The sequence below is a fragment of the Bubalus kerabau genome, chromosome 10 (assembly GCF_029407905.1).
Source record: "Bubalus kerabau isolate K-KA32 ecotype Philippines breed swamp buffalo chromosome 10, PCC_UOA_SB_1v2, whole genome shotgun sequence".
Taxonomy (NCBI): Eukaryota; Metazoa; Chordata; class Mammalia; order Artiodactyla; family Bovidae; genus Bubalus; species Bubalus kerabau.
Window position 1 is genome coordinate 90,294,587 of NC_073633.1, and position 15,179 is coordinate 90,309,765.

General features: G+C 40.7%; 1 protein-coding gene across 4 annotated transcripts in view; it reads left to right on the top strand.

The window, feature by feature from the left end:
- The first annotated feature begins 60 nt into the window (after nt 1–60).
- ZNF410 (zinc finger protein 410) overlaps nt 61–15,179 on the top strand; it is a 43,911-nt gene continuing 28,792 nt past the window's right edge. For 3 of the 4 annotated variants that reach the window (XM_055538622.1, XM_055538620.1, XM_055538623.1), the window contains exon 1: nt 61–2,524. The gene's annotated coding sequence lies outside the window, so the exon portion shown is untranslated. Of the gene's footprint in view, nt 2,525–11,429; nt 11,526–15,179 lie in introns of those variants that run through there. The other variant, XM_055538621.1, reaches the window with a different exon arrangement.

The following is a 15,179-nucleotide window of genomic DNA, read 5'->3' on the forward strand; positions in this document are numbered from 1 at the left end:
TTTGGAGTAGAATAGAGGCTTTGTGTCGGAAGTAGTATAAGTTAAATAACTGAGACTGGTTAGGTTGATGGAGGGACTTACTACAGAAGATGATCTATTTGTGTTTTGCCAAGTAGTCCACAGTATAGCCTAAAAACCCAAATCAATATTGATAAAGGCCTATGTTTATTTTAGCTTAGTAGGCGCATACTATCAAATAGTTACAAAGATTTCAAGAGAAATAGGTATAGACATCACTTCAAGTTTTAAGTGATGAAAAAGATTTAAATACAGCTTCAAAAAATGATAGAACCGACTGAGCAAAAGTAACAAATGGTTGTAAACATGAATGTTCAGGACCTATTAATATATCTCTATATAAGAGCATTTGTTTTATTCATTGTAATCAACCCTTTAATACAGTAAAATTGAGGGTGTTTTTTTTTTTAAGTGTTGTGAGGGTTTATGGTCAGCAGTTTACAAACTGTAGTATACTTTTGTGTAGATTCGAACTGTGTTAGTCACTCCAGTTGACCTCAGTGGCCTTCAGCTCTTTCTGTTGTATATACTTTTCCATTTCATCTCCAGAGAGAGCTTCATCTCTTGTCTAAGTGTTGATAACTCCTAAATCTATCTTATTTCCAGTCTCTTGAGCTAGGTAGGCCCTTCCCTGGTGGCTCAGACAGTAAGGAATCTGCCTGCAATGCAAGAGACCCTGGGTCCGATCCCTGGGTCAAGAAGGTCCTCTGGAGAAGGGAATGGTAACCCACTCCAGTATTCTGCCTGGAGAATTCCATGGACAGAGGAGCCTGGCAGGCTATAGTCCATGGGATTGCAGAGTCAGACACAACTGAGCAACAAACACTTTCACTTTTCAAGTAAATATCCCACTTTCTCTTTAGAAGAAAAGCTATGACAAACCTAGACAGCATATTAAAAAGCAGAGATGTCACTCTTTTGACAAAGGTTTGTATAGTCAAAGCTATGGTTTTTCTAGTAGTCATGTAAGGATGTGAGAGCTGGACAATTAAAAAAGGCTGAGTGCTGAAGAATTGACACTTTCCAACTGTGGTGCTGGGGAAGACTCTTGAGAGTCCCTTGGACAGCGAAGAAATCAAACCAATCAATCCTAAAGGAAATCAACTCTGAACATTCATTGGAAGGACTGATTCTGAAGCTCTAATACTGATGTGAAGAGCCAACTCATTGCAAAAGACTCTGATGCTGGGAAAGACTGAAGGCAGAAGGAGGACAACAGATGATGAGATGGTTGGATGGCATCTCCGACTCAATGGACATGAGTTTGAGTGGACTCCAGGAGATGGTGAAGGACCAGGAAGCCTGGTGTGCTGCAGCCCATGGGGTCACAGAGAGTCTGACAGAACTGAGCGACTGAACAACAACAAGAACCCCATAGGCACCTGGGATAGATAAACTCGGCTTATCTAAGGAGGAAATAACCTTCTCTTGAAAGGTGTTGCTTCTTTTCAAATCACCATCCTTTGTGTAGGAAACTACTGGTTTCTTCAACTCTGTCTATTCTTGAAAACGCCCTTCTTAGAAAATGCCTTTTATTCCCAGGTGGCTCAGTGGTAAAGAAACTGGCTGCTAATGCAGGAGATGCAGGTTTGATCCCTGGGTGGGGAAGATCCCCTGGCGAAGGAAATGGCAACCCAATCCAGTACTCTTGCCTGGAGAAGCCTGGGAGGGCTACAGTCCATGGGGTCGCAAAAGAGTTGGACATGGCTGAGCATGCTGGCACACCACTATCTTAGCTGAGTCTCTCCTTCATCCTTTGGGACCCAGCAAGTACTCAAAAATTACTAATCTCAAAAACTCAAGTCAGACACATAAAGGTCTAAGTTGTGGCATCCAGCCTGAAACTCAAGGGTTCTAGCCCCCTGTGGACATCCGAGAGCTCTTTACATCCGAATGTACTGACAGAACGAAGACTAGGGAATCCACATTTCAAAAAAAAGTTATACACCTGAGTCTCAATTTTTTACCCCGCCCGGTATGCAATGCAGAACTATTCTGGAAGTTCCTTCTCTGGCACTTAAGCTTCAAAGTCTTCTTCACTGAGAGAACTCTGATAAATGTTTAAGTAGTGATCTTTTCTTTCTCGCTTGCCTCCACTGCAACCTGTACTGATCTCAGCTGACAGGAAAAACTACCCCGTCCGTTGCAGCAGGGAAGCAGTGACGTCACGACTAGAATTGACTGACCCCGTTTTTTCGGGCTTCGCAGACCACGGAGCTACAAAGGCCGAGAGGGAATGAGTGGGAGGCGGGAGAGCGCAGATCCTACCCTCACAGAGCCAAGCCCTGCGCTACCAGCTTGGCCCGCGCAGGCCTGAGGCCACCGGGCGGGAAACCTCTTCGGCGATTCCGTCGCGGGGCTGCCAGGCAAGCGAGTGGGTGTGTGCGTGGGGGCGGCCAAACTTCCTGTCCCGCGCTTGAACTGCTTCCGGCAGGAGCCGGAAGACGCTCTGTGTGGACAGAATTCGGGACCGACTGACTGACGGACTGCTGCCCGGGACTGTAAGGTGAGTTCTGGGGTGGTCCCGACCACACCCACTCGGTTGGGTGGTCTCCGAGAGGGAGGAAGTCAGCACCGGCTTCTCGGGGGCGCGGGCCGAGTTTGTCCCCGGAGAGGACCGAGAAACCGCCCCCGGGGCACCCCACCCGGATCTGGAGCGGCGGATCTGAAGCCCTACGGCTTCGGCTTTTCTCCTCGAGGGCTTCTGGGGCCGGTGTTTCGCTACTTGGTTTGGGGGCCAGGGACATGGGGACAAGACCGACTTGAGAAAGCTAGAGTCAGCGAGTGCCCGGGGCGGGGGCTCCCAGACTGCACCCGCAGCGAGGCCCGCCCGCCAACCTTGGGGCCCTTCACTAGGCCGTTGTAATCGGGGAACGATGATGCCAGGGCGACTCTGCCCTGGATATTTCAGCCCCAGATCTACCCTCTTCTTCCATATGTCCACTTTCTGGGACTAGAAGAAGGAAGACTGCCGACTCGGAGGGGCTGGGCCGCCCGTTTCTCCTTCGCGTGTCATTTGAAGGCGAGGGTGTGGGGCTGTAAGTGTTTACCCCCTGTATTCATTTCGCAGGTTGTATTTATCCTCTGAAGTCTCTTCGGAGAAAAGAATTCAATTAGTTTATTAAAGTTTATCCCTCTTGCTCATGAGGCTCTGAAATGCACTTAGGATTAATTTGTTAAACTTCATTCAAAGTTAAATATTATTAACTTTGAAGTTAAGAATTTGTACTTCTTCCTCATTTTGACCCAATGGTCGACGCAGCATATTTGTCAAGAGGATGAAAGAAATATTTTAAAATAAAACCAGGGGCGTTTTGTTATTGTTAAGGAGTAAAAAATTCCACTGTCTTCGTATGAGACAAAGTGAGGTCAACTAAGCTCAAAAGATTTAGGTTCTAGTTTTTTTAATTTTGCGTCTAAGTAGAGGTCTCGTTTTGGCAAATTACTTAATCTCTAGCTTTGACACCCCCACCCGCACCCCTTGTAAATGAAGAAGGTTACCTATTTATTCAGTAAATATTTCCTAAATGCTTAGTTTGTGCAAGCACCATGCTGAGTTAGTGGGAGGATGAATAAATTCAGTGAACCTTAACTAGTGAGAAAAACATGCTGGAAGACAACTAACTCCCAAAGCAGGGTGAGATAATTGTTAAAGAGAGGTTAAACTGTGTTGTGAGAACACCAGGGAAGGATAGATTTGTTTTGACTGGAGGGAAAAGATGAGTCTTCATGGAGGATGGCATATGAGTTAGATTTTGAAGACAGGAAAGGATTTCAAAGATCACAGCTGGATTGCAGCGTTTATTACTGGAGGGTCTTATTACTGAAGAACTATCCCAAGGGAAAGATCTTGAACACTGAAATAGGTTGGAATGTTTAGTAGCCAAATCAGTGTGTACTGGAGAAAAGGATTCATTGAGGAGTATAGTGGATGCTTTAACTGAAACAGTATTTGAGGACATACTGCTGAATATTTAAAATGTCATGCTTAGGGATTTGACTGTTAATTCTGAGGCACTGAACTTTGGGCAAGTGACATAAACTTCTCTGTGTTTTGGAAAGAAACTAGAGTGGCTGCATAAAAGATGGATTGGAAAGGGGAATTTTAAGGGCAAGGTGGCCAGTTAGAAGCTTGTTTTCATGTTGGAGTTGAAAGATAATGAAAAACCTAAACAGTGCATTATGGTAGGAATAAATTTGGAGGAATCAGAACCACTGGGATTATTTAGATATGGAGGATGAGAGAGATTGTTCAAGACCTAGAGTTTGTAACTAAGTGGGAGAAAAATTGGGCAATAACTGAAATGGATAATACGGGAAGAAGAACAGGTTTGGTGGGGAAGATGACAATCTGGATTTTGAACATGGTTAAAATTGAGATAAACATCCACTTGGGGATACCTAGCAAGCAGTTAGAAATAGTTTGGAGTTCAGAGAGAGGTTAGTAATAGAAACAAAAATTTTGGTATCATTTATCATTTGTGGTGTCATTCATTCAATATGCAAATATTTATTTAGTGCCTACTAGCTGGTTACAGAGAAGCTTGCATAAAAGCCCTTAAAGCTCATAGTAAAGACAATCTCAGAGCTTCGTAGTATCAGTATCATAGTATCAGAGACCTAAATTCCTTATGAATTGCATACAGTACTCTGCCAGGCACCAGGTGATGGGTTCTGGGTGCTAGGCGATAAAGTAGTGAACAAGACAGACTAGTTCTTGTCCTTGTTTATGGAGCTTACAATTTGTAAACAAGCTTGCCATTTTTTATGACAGCCAGACAAAAAGTGAATACTATATAAAAACAAAAGAATTTGAAATTGTGATGGGTGCTGTAATGGAGACAGTAGGGATGGATAGAAAGTAAACTGGGGTTATGGGGAACCTTCCTGGGATAAAGTGATCAGGCATACATAACCTTTTTATGTGAGTTGATGGTTGAACAGAGCCCTGAAGAATAAAAAAACAGCTAACCAATGGAAGAGAAAGCATTCCTAGGTAGAGGAGATGACACATGCAAATCACTAGCGTAGGAAAGAGCTAAATGTGTTCAAGGAACTAAGGGAGAGCCCTTTGGCTGGAGTTTGGTGAGCAAGTAATAGAGAACAACTCTGGAATGTCTTTGGAGAGGCAGGAATGAATCACATATGTCCTAATGGGACTGGATAAGGATTTTGGATTTTTTCTAGATATATTGGGAAGCCACATGAAGAAAATGTGAAAATTCATAGTTTAAGATGATACTGAGTGATGCAAAGAGAACAGAATGAAGGGAGGCAAAGAATAGAAGCAGGGAGACCAGTTAGGAGGCAGTAATGGTACTTTAAGGCAAGAGTTGATGGTGGCCTGGAGTGGAGTAGAGGCAGTAGAAGTAAGTAGGTTAGAGATATACTCAAGACCAGACTTGTAGCTGGACTGCATACTGGGAGCAAAGGAGAGAAGTTATAAAAGTAACTTCTAAATGGGGTGAATGATGGCCTTCCCTTGAGTGGAGGGTTGTGGTCAGAGGGGCTGGCAGGGGATGATGGGAAACGGTTGGGAGAGAATTCATTTTGAATATGTTAAATTTGAGATATCAAAACATCAGGTAGAGATGTCAAATAAGCAATTATATGTACAAGTTTGTAGCTCAGAGGAAATATCTAGGCTATAGGTTAAAATTTTGGAGACCATGTCATTTAAAGCCATGCGTTCACACTAGGAAGGTAATATAATATAGTAAGAGAAGAGGGCCTGCAAACTCCTGAGGAACATTAGTATTTAGAAGGTGAGTGGAGGAGGAATATAGGTGTTATCAGAGAAAACTGGAGGAGTGGCCAGTGAGGTAGGATTAAAATGAGAAAAAAGCAAAAGAGAGTAAGTAAAGTGTTTGTGGAAGGAGGCAATGCTTCTAAGGGAAAATATCAGTTATGACTCTGGTTGCAAATGACCAATTTACTTGAGGAGAAGAGGAATTTATGACAAGGATGTGGGCAGCTCACAGGATCAAAGGAAATACTGAAGGCCCTGGCTTTGAAAAGGACAGAAATCTGAGCAGCCCCAGGGGGAGACTGATAGTTGCAGTACTACAACGAACAGGTTGCTGTAGCAGTTTTTACCTTTTAGTTACTTAACTTGTTTTAGAATTCACATTCTAAGGTAAAGTATCTGATGAACAAATCAGTTGACTGCCCAACAGTTGGTTAGGATAGGAAGGAACATCTTACTCTACAGTCCCACCAAGAATGTATCCAGTGAGGGAGGGGTAGATCCCCAAACAGTGTGGATCCTGTCACCTAAACAGGGGGAATGAATGTGGAACAATTAAAAATAATAGTTGTCCTTTGCAAAGTTTAAGTAAGATGAAAACAGCAAAGTATCCATTATTTGGCAGCATGAAGATCATTGGCTTTAAATTTGTCCCTGAAGGATTGCAGAGAAATGGGGAGGTGACGAATAAAAATCAGGGCTGTAGGAATGGGGCACCCCAGAACATCCCAGGAAGAGAAGAAGGAAGGCCCAGGATGAACGTTACAGTTTCTGAAAGTCATTCTGGCCTCACAGTTCTGTGTTCCTGATGTCTTTGATCAGTCCTCATTACCATTTTATCATTAAAATTTAATTAACTCTCATGCTATATCTTATACTAGATACGATATTAAAAAGTTACTTGATTTTTCTGTTTCTTTCTCTACCATTTTATACCAAAACTTAAACTGCTCTTTTATAAATGTAAAATTTTGGTCTTTGTAATTCATTAGCATTAGTATAATTTTGTTTTTGTTTTTTAAGTATTACTGAGTATTGTTCCCTTCTGTATCTGTGGTCAGCCACAGGTGGAAGTGGACGGAGCTGAGAAGCAGATTGGCACATGGGGAGAGAGATTAGTCCTCTCTGTTGAACTTTTGTGCTTTATTTTAACCTTTGTGAGGAGTGACCAGTTGAGGGAGCACAGTGTTTTGCAGTTTCTTCTCTTTTTTCTCATCCTGTCTCCCTCTTCCCCTTCTTTACCAAACTGAGTTAAGGTCAAGGCATTTTCTGCCTCCCTCAGGAGGATAAGAACAACGCTGGTATTCTGGGCTTTGTATTCTAGAGTGGAATCACATTGCTTTTTGGAGGCTGACACAATGATGTTCTGTTTCTTTCATGATGCAGAGTATTAAAAGCCCCTGGTCATCTTTCCATTTGGAGTACATGCCCTTCCTTATGGCAGTCAGGACTGAGGCAGGAGACCTGTATCAACTCTGTTCCCTTATTGCTTGATTAGTTTACTTTGGTCTGGTTTTCCCTCCGAATATTTCTCCATGTAGCCTGCATTGGTTTTAGACCATATCTACTCTGGGAAATGGTGTTACCACTAATTCCTGTATAGCAAATGAGAGTTCTTTACTGAGGTGAGGGACCAAAAACTGGTTAATTATAAAGACATTTTGTCTTTCTTTGCTGATTGGTGCCTAGTGTGTAGTATTTTCCTTTGCAGACGTTTAGGGAACTTTGAAACCACTAGACCATTCAGGTATGACCTAAATCAAATCCCTTATGATTATACAGTGGAAGTGAGAAATAGATTTAAGGGACTAGATCTGATAGAGTGCCTGATGAACTATGGACAGAGGTTCATGACATTGTACAGGAGACAGGGATCAAGACCATCCCCATGGAAAAGAAGTGCAAAAAAGCAAAATGGCTGTCTGAGGAGGCCTTAAAAATAGCTGTGAAAAGAAGAGAAGCGAAAAGCAAAGGAGAAAAGGAAAGATATACCCATTTGAATGCAGAGTTCCAAAGAATAGCAAGAAGAGATAAGAAAGCCTTCCTCAGCAATCAATGCAAAGAAATAGAGGCAAACAATAGAATAGGAAAGACTAGAGATCTCTTCAAGAAAATTAGGGATACCAAGGGAACATTTCATGCAAAGATGGGCTCGGTAAAGGACAGAAATGGTATGGACCTAACAGCAGCAGAAGATATTAAGAAGAGGTGGCAAGAATACACAGAAGAACTGTACAAAAAAGATCTTCACCACCCAGATAATCATGATGGTGTGATCACTGACCTAGAGCCAGACATCCTGGAATGTGAAGTCAAGTGGGCCTTAGGAAGCATCACTATGAACAAAGCTAGTGGAGGTGATGGAATTCCAGTTGAGCTATTTCAAATCCTAAAAGATGATGCTGTGAAAGTGCTGCACTCAATATGCCAGCAAATTTAGAAGACTCAGCAGTGGCCACAGGACTGGAAAAGATCAGTTTTCATTCCAATCCCAAAGAAAGGCAATGCCAAAGAATGCTCAAACTACCGCACAATTGCACTCATCTCACCCGCTAGTAAAGTAATGCTCAAAATTCTCCACGCCAGGCTTCAGCAATATGTGAACCATGAACTTCCTGATGTTCAAGCTGGTTTTAGAAAAGGCAGAGGAACCAGACATCAAATTGCCAACATCTGCTGGATCATCGAACAAGCAAGAGAATTCCAGAAAAGCATCTATTTCTGCTTTAATGACTATGCCAAAGCCTTTGACTGTGTGGATCACAACAAACTGTGGAAAATTCTGAAAGAGATGGGAATACCAGACCACCTGAACTGCCTCTTGAGAAACCTGTATGCAGGTCAGGAAGCAACAGTTAGAACTGGACATGGAACAACAGACTGGTTCCAAATCGGAAAAGGAGTACATCAAGGCTGTATATTGTCACCCTGTTTATTTAACTTCTATGCAGAGTACATCATGAGAAACACTGGGCTGGAAGAAGCACAAGCTGGAATCAAGATTGCTGGGAGAAATATCAGTAACCTCAGATATGCAGATGACACCACCCTTATGGCAGAAAGTAAAGAGGAACTAAAAAGCCTCTTGATGAAAGTGAAAGAGGAGAGTGAAAAAGTTGGCTTAAAGCTCAACATTCAGAAAACAAAGATCATGGCATCTGGTCCCATCACTTCATGGCAAATAGATGGGGAAGCAGTGGAAACAGTGTCAGACTTTATTTTTGGGGGCTCCAAAATCACTGCAGATGGTGACTGCAGCCATGAAATTAAAAGACGCTTACTCCTTGGAAGGAAAGTTATGACCAACCTAGATAGCATATTGAAAAGCAGAGACATTACTTTGCCAACAAAGGTCCGTCTAGTCAAGGCTATGGTTTTTCCAGTGGTCAAGTATGGATGTGAGAGTTGGACTGTGAAGAAAGCTGAGCATCGAAGAATTGATGCTTTTGAACTGTGGTGTTGGGGAAGACTCTTGAGAGTCCCTTGGACTGCAAGGAGATCCAACCAGTCCATTCTGAAGGAGATCAGCCCTGGGATTTCTTTGGAAGGAATGATGCTAAAGCTGAACTCCAGTACATTGGCCACCTCATGCGAAGAGTTGACTCATTGGAAAAGACTCTGATGCTGGGAGTGATTGGGAGCAGGAGGAGAAGGGGATGACAGAGGATGAGATGGCTGGATGGCATCACTGACTCGATGGACGTGAGTTTGGGTGGACTCTGGGAGTTGGTGGTGGACAGGGAGGCCTGCCGTGCTGCAGTCCATGGGGTCTCAAAGAGTCGGACACAACTGAGTGACTGAACTGAACTGAACTGAAAGGATTTGATAGATTTGCTTGTTTCCTAAGCATTTATGCAAAACTTTGCTTCTGAATAATTTTATCATTATTTCTGTTAACTGATACGTAAGTAAGCTTAGGGTATATCTATTTCATTTCGGTATTTCAGATGAGTTTCCTAGGGCCAAGAAGATGAGTAGCTTGCCCAGGTCTCAACCAGAAAAAGAGAGGCAGAATTTATGTTCCTGCTTTAGACACCTTGGATTTTTTTTTAAAACGCCTCAACTTTTTTATTAAATTTAGCTTCTTAGTATTAATGCATAATTTGCTGGATGATGTTGAGTGTACTGTAGAAAAAGAATACAGTTTATCAAACTTCCGTTCCTAGGATTTGTTTATTTGGCTAAAAGCAGAGGGAAAGTTGTTCTCCTTAGGGTCCTGATCATAGAGATTGCTGTTGTCCTTAATCTACTTTGCTGTTGTTAGGAGTTCTCTCATTACTTATTCCCAGAACATTTCAGAGCTTCTTATGTTTTTTGCTTTGGTTTGTGCAAAGGTTTGTGTTGCCTGCATTCTTTTTAACTCTTAGGCTGACTATGGGATAATATATTCAATAATAGCAGTGGCAGAATCAATGGGTTTCTAAAAATACAATATGTGCCAGACCAAGATTATTTTCTTTAAGCAGTATGATTTGATGGCCACAGGGAACCATAGAGGCAGTAAAATTTAGCTGTTACCCAGGATAGAGGGCAAAAGGGTCTGAAAAGTACTATTAGACCAATCCTTGGGTTTCTGAGATCAGTTTGTTTTGTTATAAACTCTTTATCCAGAGCCAAGATTCTTTATGTATGATTTTTGGAAAATATGATTTGATGTGCCCGGCCTTTGTTGCTGACAATTAAGTACCATTATCTCTTTTATTATTTATGATACTAAATTAGTAATTTTTCTGTTCAAAAGGAAATAAGGATACAGATTTTATCAGTCCACCAGGTAAAGGTAGAAAATAAGAATGAACAAATGATTGTCCACATTAAAGGATGTTGAGTGATCCTTTAATCACAGGATACTACTTGGTGTTGCATCTCTTATCTTAATTAACAGCATAAGAAATCCTGAGAAGAAATTTCCTCTGAGACCCATAATTATTTTTTTTTTAATTTTATTTTATTTTTAAACTTTACATAATTGTATTAGTTTTGCCAAATATCAAAATGAATCCGCCACAGGTATACATGTGTTCCCCATCCTGAGAATAGCTTTCCTTTGAGTAGAGCTATGCCTTTCACTCTGCATGCATGCTAAGTCACTTCTGTTGTGTCTGACTGTTTGCAACCCTATGGATTGTAGCCCACCAGGCTCCTCTGTCCTTGGGATTCCCCAGGCAAGAATACTGGAGGGAGTTGCCTTTATTGCATTTGAAGGAAAAACACTGGACACTCCCCCCACCTCACACTTGTAAATTATTTTCATTGTAATTACTCTAAATGTATTCAAACAAAAAGCTAAGTAATCCTTATCTCTCCTATATTGAACCTGATGACCCTTAACTATAAAATCAAAACAAATTTACAAATAATTCAGTAATAGCAATGGTAAGGTCAGTGGAATTTTTAAAAATATATATGCTGAATCAAGATTGTTTTCTTAAGCAATCTCATGTGTCTTGGTGGCCATGTATTAAGTAGGTAGGAACCAGGTATTTAGTACAATTTAGGTTATCAGTGTTATGTCCATTGTTACAACGGATTTATATTTTTATTTGTAAGTTGTTTAGTCTCTAAGCCATGTCCAACTTTTGTGATCCCGTGGACTGTAGCCCGTCAGGCTCCTCTGTCCATGGGATTTCCCAAGCAAGAATACTGGAGTGGGTTGCCATTTCTTTCTCCAGGGGATCCTCCCCACCCAGGGATTGAAACTGCATCTCCTGCATTGGCAGGTGGATTCTTTGCCTCTGAACCACCAGGGAAGCCCTTATGAGTAAGTATATAGATGTTAACCACACTAAACCTAAGAAAATCCAAATTAAATTAAAGTTCATATTATGTAGTAGAGATGTTGTTTTACTGAAATGAGCATATTGAGCATAATACCTGATGCTGGGAAAGATTGAAGACAGGAGGAGAAGGGGACAACAGAGGATGAGATGGTTGGATGGCATCACCGACTTGATGGACATGAGTTTGAGTAAGGTCCGGGAGTTGGTGATGGGCAGGGAAGTCTGGTGTACTGCAGTCCATGGGGTTGCAAAGAATTGGATGTGACTGAGTGACTAAACTAAATATTGAGCTGAATAGTGGAAAGGTTTAGCTTTGGATTCACTAATATACATAATCCGTGTATATATTTTAGCTTTAATAATAGCAATGTAGGGAATATCATACAAGGTAGTATTTATAATGTGAAGGCATTGTGAAGCAGTTTATGATAATCAGATCTCATATTCATTCTAAAACTGGCCAGAAGTCCTTGAACACCAATTTCAGTGAGGTATTATTTGGTAACTTAGTAGAGTTAGAGTTGCCTTATTCAGAAGAAAATAATACAGAATGGAAGAAAGTTTATGCAAATCTTTTATCTGGTAAGAGACTTGTATCTGGAATATGTAAAAAATTCTTACAACTCAATAATAAAAAGACAACTAAATTTAAAAATGGGCCAATGATCTGAATAAGCATTTCTCCAAAAATGATGTACAAATGGCATATAAGTATATGAAAAGATGCTCAACATTATTAGCCATCAGGTTATGCAACTCAAAACTGCACTGAATTACCACTTCATACCTACTAGGATGACTGTCTTTAAAAAGATGTAATTTTAAAAAGTGAGGATAGGGAGAAATTGGACCCCTCATGCACTACTGGTGGGATTGTAAAGTGGTGCGGCCACTTTGGAAGATAGCCTGGTAATTCCTCAAGAGGGTAAAACACAGTTACTGTATCATCTTATCAGTTCTATTCTCAAATGTATACCCAAAAGAATAAAAACATGTTCACACAAAAATTTTCCATATGAATCTCATAGCAACATTATTCATGATAGCCAGAGTGGAAAACAACCCAAATGACCATCAATTGAAAAATGGATAAATAAAACGTATAATATATCCATGCAGTAGAATAATGTAACAAGAAGTTAAGTACTGATACATTCTGTGACACAGGTTAACATTGGAAACATTATGCTAAGTGAAAGCAACCAAGCACAAAAGATTACATGTATGATTCCATTTATATGAAATATTCAGAATAGGCAAATCCATAGAGATAAAAAATAGATTAGTAGTTGCCTAGGCTTGGTCAGGGAAAGTTTTGGGAGGAAATGGGGAGGGATTACTAATGGGTTTCTTTTGGGGGGTGATGAAATTGTTGTAAAATTGATCATGGTTATGGTCACATAACTGAATATACTAAAAAAATTAGTTGTACTCTTGGAGTGAATTGTATGATATGTGAATTACATCTCAGTGAAGCTGTTACGTAAAAAAACATTTGAATTGTTTTTGAAATCTCTTAAATGGGTAATTTGAATTGGGACTAGAAATAGCTCAATGTACATAGCAGGTTTGCTGTGTTAGATGAGATCCACCCACTACACTTGATAAGGTACTGAGTGCTCCAGCACAGATTCTTTTGAGGTCATCTGCCTGTTGTATTGCAACCTACTTGTCTTTCTTTTATTTATACAGCAAACATACAGACCACAAACTGGGCACCAAATTGTATGGTAGAACTCAGTTGTTCAGTCGCTCAATTGTGTCCAACTCTTTGCAACCCCATGGACTACAGCACGCCAGGCTTCCCTGTCCATCGCCAACTCTTGGAGTTTACTCAAACTCATGTCCATTGAGTCAGTGATGCCATCCATCCATCTCGTCCTGTCGCCCCTTCTCCTGCCCTCAATCTTTTCCAATATCAGGGTCTTTTCTAGTGAGTTGGCTTTTCGCATCAGGTGGCCAAAGTATTGGAGCTTCAGCTTCAGTATCAGTCTTTCCAGTGAATATTCAGAGTTGATTTCCTTTAGGATTGACTGGTTTGATCTTGCTGTTCAAGGGACTCTCAAGTCTTTTCCAGCACCACAGTTCAAAAGCATCATTTCTTCTGCACTCAGCCTTTTTTATTGTCCAGCGCTCACATTCATACATGACTACTGGAAAAACACAGAACTCAGTTATAATATGGATACTGATTTGTTCCAGAAAATGCATGGGTGTTAATTTTTAAAAAATTATCATTGAAATGAAAACACTAAAATGAAATGTCACAGATAACCATGAACCCTTGAGAAATGGTGATCTAGAGGTGGCTCTTAAACTATAAGAGAGGTGGCAGCTCCCTTCTCTACATTATTATAACAGATTTGTAAAATTGTCTAAAATCTAGTATATCTGATTTTTTCCCCTTGTTTGGTACACATATTCATATGCTTAATTTAAAAATTTTTTTCATTAGTAAGGATATCAGAAATGGAGCCAGTACCATTAGTTTCTAAGAAAACTAACAAATAAAAAGGGCAGTAAATAGTTGTCTAGTTTCTTAGAGATTTTATAATCCTGGAATCTTAAAGTTGGAAGAACCCTAAGGATAACCTAAACAAACATTTGATAATTTCTTGGCTTCTTGAAATGAGCTGAAATGGGGGAAAAGGAATTCTTAAATCCTGAAGATTCAAGACCAGACCTAGAGGGATTTAATTACTATTTTCGCTAACTTGCTCTGGGTGGGAGTGCTGGCTCTGCAGCTTAATAATTTGGACAAATAATTGTACTAAACCTTGGTTCCTTCTTCTGTGAAAAGAGAGATTGGTAAACTACATTGAGCAGTTATAGTGTTCAAGTGAGAAAAACATGTAAAGGGAAAAGTCGGATTTACGACACTTAATTTTATGTGGTAAACTTAAAGCAAGCCTTTTCATTTACATTTTACAAGTTTTTTTAATGATGAAAATGAGGATTTCTGGAAGCCAGCAATGGGAGAGGATTGAACCAAGAGGGCAATAAACATTTATTCACGTACTTCTAAATGCCCTTTTTTTGTAGAGTAAGTCTTTCTTGTTCTGACTTTCCATTCTACCTTGGTATGTATTGAAAACTCCCATCCTTGATATATTTTATCCTGTATGCTTACTTTGTATATAATAGTGCTCCCCAATTTTAGCAAAAATTGTACAAAATAAAGCAGACTTAATTACCAAAATCCTGAAAGAAAAGTTGTAAGAAAGTAAGAATTTAGAGGATGGGAGGTAAGATGGCACGATAGAAGGACCTTGAGTTCACCCTGTCTCATGAACACACCAAAATCACAACTCACTGCTGAACAATCATCAGTGAAAAAGACTGGAACCTGCCAAAAAGATACTTTACATCCAAAGACAAGGAAGAAGCCACAAGACGATAGGAGAGGCACACTCTTGATATAATCAAATCCCGTACTCCCCAGGACGGCAGCCCACAAACTGGAGAATAATTACATTGCAGAAGTTCTCCCACAGGAGTAAGAGTTCTGAGCTCCAAGTTAGGCTACCCATCCTGGGGATCTGGCATCTGAAGGGGGAGCACCTGGAGCATTTGGCTTTTCATTTCTGGAGCTCCACAGGACTGAGGGAAACAGAGACTCCACTCTTGGAGGGTGC